The 8,177-nt window shown below is 38.3% G+C and overlaps 2 protein-coding genes and 1 long non-coding RNA gene across 3 annotated transcripts in view; 2 read left to right on the forward strand and 1 right to left on the reverse strand.

Annotated features, from left to right (window-relative positions):
* Positions 1 to 8,177, forward strand: part of LOC146482904 (tetratricopeptide repeat protein 28-like) — a 234,347-nt gene that overhangs the window by 61,188 nt on the left and 164,982 nt on the right. The window lies entirely within an intron of this gene.
* Positions 1 to 8,177, forward strand: part of LOC146482905 (uncharacterized) — a 51,509-nt gene that overhangs the window by 33,909 nt on the left and 9,423 nt on the right. The gene's annotated exons all lie outside the window — the stretch shown is intronic.
* On the reverse strand, positions 4,364 to 5,078 carry LOC146482906 (uncharacterized). The gene is made up of 2 exons (XR_014863998.1): positions 4,869 to 5,078; positions 4,364 to 4,527 (listed from the first exon to the last, which is right to left on the reverse strand). It is a non-coding gene; the product is annotated as an uncharacterized LOC146482906 (long non-coding RNA).

Here is an 8,177-nt window from a genome sequence, read left to right on the forward strand (position 1 = left end):
TCCGCTCATCCCGTGAATCTGTGTTGTGGGGTTTTTTTTGTAAATTTTTGGGTATATTTCTGAAGAAATAGTTTTTCTAAAAGGATTGGTAAAATTAAGAGAGATAAGAAATATTGAAGATTTAGTGAAGTTTTAAAATTAGAATTTGTAGTTAATAATTAATAGACGGAAACCAAGTTCGTCCACTAGCAACCGGGGGTGCTCTTGCGTGGGTATCAACTGTCCAAAAATCATTTTCTTTCTTTTATCCCTTGTTTAAACCTCTTAAAATTCCGTTCAAATTTACGTTTACCCCCACCTTAAAGGAAACGGAAATCAGACGCGCGCGCGAATTGCTTGGAACGGCGCGCGTGTGAGCGTTTTCGCTCCCCTCGTTTCTCGCGCGTGCCCGATTCCCTATCCCCTCCCCTCTTCTTTATAGCACCAGACACGCAGGCTATCTGACAAATTCCAACAACTCCAATAGAAAAACCCAAGAAACAAGGACATTTATGAAAACTCGCAAATGTTTAAACGCAGATCTAAGAATTTTGAACATGGTTTGAAAGTCATGTAAGGGAGTTTACGGTTTCGCTGGGTCAAAGCTGTATCGCATTCTTGATAGAATACACAGGGAAGAAATTTAGAAGATTTTTTGTAGATTCCATTTTTATTCAGTTATAATCGATTATTACTACCATGCACTCTTTATCGGGGGAAACTGCATTAATGGTATAAACAAATACATAAACATTGGTAAACAAGTTTCGATCATTTTTGAGATTAAAAAGTTACCATAGGATCTGCATATAATGTAACCTGCTAAAGACAGCCCTAATTTCAGTTTCCTAGTTTGGGAAAAAGCATTTACAAAGGAACAGATTTATGTGACTTCGTCACTGACTTCATTGCCAAAGAATTTGGACGGTCAGTGCTAACTAACTTGTGGTCAGTTTCATGCCAGTTGTCGTTGTTGTTGCTGTTGTTGTTACTGTGTTGTTCTTGTTGTTGTTGTTGTTGTTGTTGTTGTTGTTGTTGTTGTTGTCCAGACAATAGGTCATTTCCGAGTTGCTTTGGACGTCATTATAAAAGCCAGGCTTCGTGCATAATTTTTTATAGAAAAATTAATTTTTCAAACAAAAAATAATTTCACATGAAAAGTTCAGCTTAGCAACTCGTAAATGGCCTGATGGCAGCAGCCCTTGTTAGAATTTCTTTCACTTTCTGGGCTTCGAGTCTCCGTTGACCAAAATAAACGAAGGTTTAAAAGACTGCCCAGCAGAGAATCGCGTAGGGGAGAAGCGCTGTCATCTTCAATTTGAACGCCTCGAATAATTGAAAAAAAAAACCCTTGATCTCCAAACACCTCTTTTTTTTTGTCAGTTAGATTCGTGGCATGACCATGAGTTTCGACTATGAAAGTTTCTGATCAAAAAGCGCTCCTGGCGAATTAAAGGACGTCGGCACCTTAGTATGTTTTGGTTGATTATTCCCTTAACTAAACCCTTGGAGTATACGGCCCTCGGCCCTCGGAATTTTAATAATGTGGTGGTGGTAGTGGAGGGGGGGGGGGGGGGGGGGAAAGGGGGGCTTATGCGGCTCTTTTCTCCAAACCAAATTATGATATCCTCCGATATCCTTTTTAAGACAAGGCCTAGGCTGTTCAAAGAACTGGTAACTTTACGCAGTGAATAAAATGTATTGCATGTTGATGTGCATTTTATCAGCTGGATAGCAATTAAATTTATCCACTGGAGAGAGTTGTCCACTCTTTGAACAACCGCGTGAGCTGGCCTCTAAAATTGTTTCCAGAATCCATTCCCGTTTCTGTAAAATCCATACCCGTTTTTAAACTTTTAGAGTACAATGGTTAAAATTTCTACTCTCTTTCAGACCAAAACGGCTCAAAAATCATAAGTCAAGTCCAAGCAACAACCGTGGACGATAATCCTGCTGGTATACGTTGGATCAATTGTTGATCTGATCGGCTAAATAAATACAACTGATAAAAGAAGCAGAGACCGACACAACGTAGCATTGCCGTTTAAAGGTTACTATATTTCGGCTGACCAAACCATCCTTCTTCAGGTAACAATGAAAATTTACATTGGGACATACGCTTATATAGCTGACAAATATTTGCGCATAGCGAAACTACGTTAAACTAAATTGATTGACAGTATAAAATATGAAGCAAATGAAATAATAAAAGCAAAAAATATAAAAAATCGCGAAGAAATTTACTAGCTTTTTTCTATTTATTATTGTTTATATTTTTTGTTATTATTATTATTATTATTTCATTTGCTTCATATTTTATAATGTCAATCAGTTTAGTTTAACGTAGTTCCGCTATTGCGCAAATATTTGTCAGCTATATAAGCGTATGTAAATTTTCATTGTACCTGAAGAAGTCTGGTTTGGCCAGCCGAAATATAGTAACCTTTAAACCGTAATTCTACGTTGTATCGGTCTCTGCTTCTTTTACCAAAATCATACCCTTTGGGGCCGCATGCACATACTGATATAGCTTACATAGTGGAGCCCCCCTCCCCCACCCCCCCCCCCCCCCCCCCGTTCGAAAGCAAAATAATCATTTATTTTAGCTCGTTGACAAACATCACACATTTTCTTCTAGGGTTATTCCCTCTCTTTGTAAGCAGACCTTTTAGTACTGATGAATGGATAAATAGAGGATCACGGCGACGCGAAGATATGAATTTTATTTTCGAATGGTAAAAACAGCTTTTTACGAACGAGCGCAGCGAGTGAGTAAAATATTGTTTTTAACAAGAGAAAATAAAGTTCATATCTTTGCACCTCCTCGTAATATCCTCTTTTTTATTATATAGAGTGTTTTCACATGACTTCACGGCGGCCATGTTGGTGTCCTAAACTAAACCTCTAGGAATTGAACTCTATTTTTATGCAAATACTTTCTTTTGTGTCAGTAAACCAATATGGCCTGTAGTTACGTGAATGAAAACGCTTTATAGACAAATCTATCGCTGGCCATTTTTCACCGACTGTTTTCAGAAACAACCGAAAAAGCGGGAAATGACGTCATCAATATCCTCACTACTGAGGATATGGAAAACACACCACTCAGGTCCCGGATGTAGTTTCGTATGAATTTTACCAGTGGTGTATTTTCCAGTAAAACACTCGTGTCTGAAGTTTCGCTAGATTAGTGGCGCGGCAACATGCAAGGATGTGTCGCTGCCCATACGTGAAAAAGAGGGATTTTTGAATAATTAGCACAGGCTCACAAACAGGAGCGTACACAAATAAAAAAAACATTACATTCGAAAACGAAATATAGAGCTTGCAAAGCGCGAAAAAAAAGAGACACCCAAAATACTAAGACTACAGCCACTCCTTTGCTGATTTTGTTCGTTAAACGTTAATTCACGAGGAATAGAGTATACACTCTTTCGTTGATTTTCGAGGTGAGTTATTTCTTACTAGCGGCGAATTCAGTATTTGAAATTTCTGTTTCTGAACTCGGTGACGCAATAGTTATTGCCTGAAAGTCTAAAAATAAAGTTAAAAAGAAACCCAAAAATATAGAAGACTTCCGCCGTTATGCTGTAAAAAGACGCGTCCTCATGTATAATCCTCGAATTTGTTCTGGACTTAAGGAATGTCGCGCAGTTTTGATTTAAAGTGAACTTTCAAACAAGAGGTAAGTTACAAGCTGGCAGTTTTGAGATTCAGTCATTCCTTGGTAGCTGTTAAACGTTAATTTTTCAGTGATTACAATCATTGTGTATAACGTGCAATCTACACTCACTATTTTCGGCAAAACGTTGCTCTCTATCCCGCCCTTGTACTTTGTAATATGCGTCGCCTAATGTGATTTTGGAAAGCATGTTACAGGATAGTTATTTTACGAGTAACTTATTGATTTGTTTTTCATCAAATTACTTATTTGCTTTTATAAAATAACTAGCATACTACGCGCGTTCTGATTGGTCAATAGAGTTGCCAAACCTATGTACTATTGTACCGGTAAACTCCCGCTGCTCTCCCGCTGGAGATTTCTCGATAATCTCCGACGAGCGCGACGAAAACTTTCCGAACTTCGACATATTGTCAGGCTTTGATGTGCTTTTACCGCACAATAAAAATTCGGAGCCAAATTCTAAAAAGGAGAGCTTAAATACTGAGGCAGAACAAGAAAGGTCGAGCAAAAAGAGAAGATTTGCCGATGTGGAAAACGAAAAACTTGACTCGATCGTCGAAAATGCACAAGCCAAAAAAACCAAGCAGGCAACACAGTGGGCAGTTTCCATATTCACAGGTTGGTTTTAATTACATGAATAATCTTTTAGCCTGGCTTTTCACTGAAACTGTTATTTTATAAAATAAACGGCTCAAACAGTATTGATAAACAGTACAAAATTTGTAATTTATTGAAGGTTATGCCAAAGTCAAGTTGTTTACAAATAACTTGAAGCGTTTAAAACAATATAAAACCGACTTCAACCCGAGTACAAGGTATTTGATATTAACTGCTCAAATCACAATTCCTCTTTCTCTGTTCACCTAGAGTGGAGTAAACAAAAGGTTATTGGCGTAAGTCTGGCGGAAATGGCGGTCGAAGAGCTGGACAGGAATCTGAGGCAATTCTACGCCGAAGCAAGAAATAAAGAAGGCGAAAATTACAGCCGTGCGACTCTTCTGTCAATAAGAAATGGCATTGAGAGATATCTAAACACACCACCACACAGTTTAGGAATAAGGTTCACTCACGACCCACGTTTTGTCCTCTCAAACCAAATGCTTGACGCCAAAATTAAACAGCTTAAGCAAGAAGGCATGCACAAACCAGCAATAGAAAAAGAAGACCTGGCCAAGCTCAAAACAAGTGCAGTTTTTTCACTCACCAAGCCGCTGTCCGCTTTTCATCAGTAACTGCTATCTGCTGATAAAAAGCATTCTTTCGCCAAGGCATTAACCTTTTTTAGCCACATTTTTGTGAGAGTTAGACAGTAATTTAACTTAAAAAACACTTTCATTCATTCGCTCAAACTGCGATGCGTCCTTCGGCGATTCAACAGGTTTATGCCCAAAATAGATCCCGATTTGTGATTGGTTCTCCCGCCTTACTGATGAATTTGAAGAGAATAAACAACTTGATCAAGTTACAAAATAAAAAGCGCCGATTTCTAAGTGTTTTTGTCTAAGTAATTATTTCATAAAAGCAATAGGCCGCACTTTCCAGAAGTTTACCAGCGTAATAAAACCACTTCGGATGTTGGGAGTACACTCGAAAAGCTTGTAAATCACTCGCCTGCGGCTCGTGATTTACAAGCTTTCTCGTGTTCTCCCAACATCCCGCGTGGTTTTATTACGCTGGTAAACTTCTGGAAAGTGCGGTCTATTGCTTAAGTAGAATCGTCATTTCAGTGAACTAAGTTGGTTGGAACTGACTCCAAGAAGGATCGATTTGGGAAAGCAGTCAATGGTAAGTCATCACGGCTTCGTATGATACTCAGCTCGCAGCTTAAATAATCGTTCCGTTACACATTAGCAGATACGAGATACAAACTATTCTCGTATTATTTGTGTACTTTGTTTAAGATCCACTCCTTTAGTCTACGCTTTTCACCGAGCAACCGGCCCCAAATTCCTTAAATTATGTTCCACTGCAATTTAATTTGCAGCCTCACTAACACACCCCATGAGTTGCCATAGTTTCCGAGTCAACCGAATTAAGAGTCTCACAAATGTTGTACTCATCCCTGACGAGACTTGTGTTTTGAATTTTACTTACCTATGACGGATATTCATGAATCAAGATCAAGCCAGTTTTTTTAGCCAGTAACGACGCGGTAAGGGCGATACACTTACCGGAAAATGTTCTCAGCTTCAGTTGGGCGCTGAAGTCTAAACTGTATATTTCGCTTTGATATCTATAAAGTTTCAGGGAAAAACCCAGTAAGCCCTCACATCGGAGTATGTATCTGTGAAACTGTAAATATTCATCCCACAGCGATGGATTGATCTGGGCGACAATTTTTATCTTTCTTGTTACCCAAGCACGGCTTTCAGTTCCAGTAACGTCTACACTAAAAAAGGCAACTCTCTCTTAAAGGAGGCCAGAGTCACCTTAATTGTTAGCGTCACTTTTAAAAGCTATAAATCATCTTTGTATCGATAGAAACGTTGAAATAATGGTTCAGTTTTGTTAACAATTAATAACCCTACTCGTTTAGAGTATTAAAAATTATCTTCAGCTGCGGAAAGCTAGGATGGAAATGGATGGCAACTTGAAAAAAATGGCCAATATTACAAGTTCTTCCAGTGTATTATAGAGGAATCGTCTAAAACTGTTTATAATTTGTTCTTCCTCGTAGAAATCCCTTCATATTTTCCTTTCGGTTTTTTAAGAATAATCTCAAGTTAGAGAAAAGGGTTTTTGTGAAATATTTGAGCATTTTTGTACAACATAAAGGAAAATTTCCGTGACAGTGTTCTTACAAGCGACCACCCTTGGTGCACGAAAATGTTATCGCTTACGAGAAAAATCAAGACAATAGGTCAAAAGCTGCATGGATCCACTAATTATATATGCGTTATTGACCAAGCGTGAGGTCAAGATGGCTGGATAATGGCCAAGTTCTTTTTTTGCGTTTTTATGGACCGAGACGAAGTCGAGGTCCATAAAAACGCAAAAAAAAGAACGAGGCCAATATCCAGCCATCTTGACCGAACAACCTTGGTCAATAAAGGATTTATTATATGGCTTTACAATCAAGTTAAAACTACAACAACAAAACAAAACACGACATGAAACTACTCTACTCGGAAAGAAATTCTTCATAGCCGGCCGGTGCAAGATTTATTTTCAGTGCATTTTTGGATTAGCATGCAATCGTGGAAAACAGGGAATCCTAAATTATCTTAGGGCTCTAACTTTATTATAGCTTAAAGGGAGTATACATTTATTGAGAACGAAAAATTTAGATTTTCGCAAGAGCGGGAAGATTTGAATAGAATCCGGCAAATTCGCCATTTTCAGCCGATCGCGCGGTGGCGTAAATAATAAAAATTTTTACACAGTTTTCGGCTTCCAATCATTAATTTTTGAATGAAACAATAGATTTTGAGATTATATGCAAACATAAGCCGAAAAAAAGAGCAGGTAAATCAGAAAATTGTGCGAAACTTTAACAAGATTTTGTTGTTTACAACAAGCAAGACGCGGCTAAATCAGAAACGTGAGCTTCTTCGGCGAACTTAAAAAAAAAAAAAAACTTTTCTGAACTGCTCTAAATACTAACCGCAACTTCCACTACGCTATGATTTAAATACAGTCATTGCAAACCTAGAGAACTTATCAATTTGGCACTCGACTTGAGACAATAAGTTTTTCAAAATCAATTCTATCTAAAATACTACACGCAGAGCAACTCACCGATTCAACTCACATTCATTGTAGCTGAAACAAAGTTTTCACTACACCAGGACGATTCCATTCTCTTTCCTTTCCTTTAGGTAAATGTTCAGAGTTTACCGAACTTTACAGTGAGCGTTTTCCCCCAAAACAACGAGAAAATCGAAGAAAACCCGCATTGTTGTTGGGATTAAACTTTCGATGCCAAGCGGACGGGCAACGGGTAATCCCGAGCGGGCAAGATAGCTCCATCTTGCCCGCTCGGGTAGCCAATCACAGCGCAGGATTTGACTCATCTTGCCCGCTCGCGGAGCCAGCCATATAATAATACTATTTATTGCCTTTTTAATTGAAATGAAGCAAATACACAAAGCTCCTTTGAGGAAAACTTATTCTCAATCAGGTAACTAGTACTACAGTACGCTACTCGCTTCTTCATTTTTTGTTTTTTAAACATGCACGTTGCTCTTCGAAATGTGTTCCTTGTTAAATCACTTACAGTCGAACCAGGTCAAGCGTACTCCCCTAGACTCTATTAATGGATCGATTATTTGAAAATTGAACCCATTAGTCGTTTCAAAGAATGCATTCATTTATTCATTGTTACAGTCGAACCAGGTCAAGCGTACCCCCCTAGATTCTATTAATGATTCTATTATTTGAAAATTGAACCCGTTAGTCGTTTCAAGTATTGAAATCAAAATTAGATTTCTGATTGGATTATTCGAACTAGGGTGCAAATAATGCATGAAACCAGAAAACCAGAAAGCCCGCGGGAAAAACCCCTCTCAATATA

This window comes from Pavona decussata, unplaced genomic scaffold (assembly GCF_977016875.1).
Source record: "Pavona decussata unplaced genomic scaffold, jaPavDecu1.1 SCAFFOLD_41, whole genome shotgun sequence".
Lineage (NCBI taxonomy): Eukaryota > Metazoa > Cnidaria > Anthozoa > Scleractinia > Agariciidae > Pavona > Pavona decussata.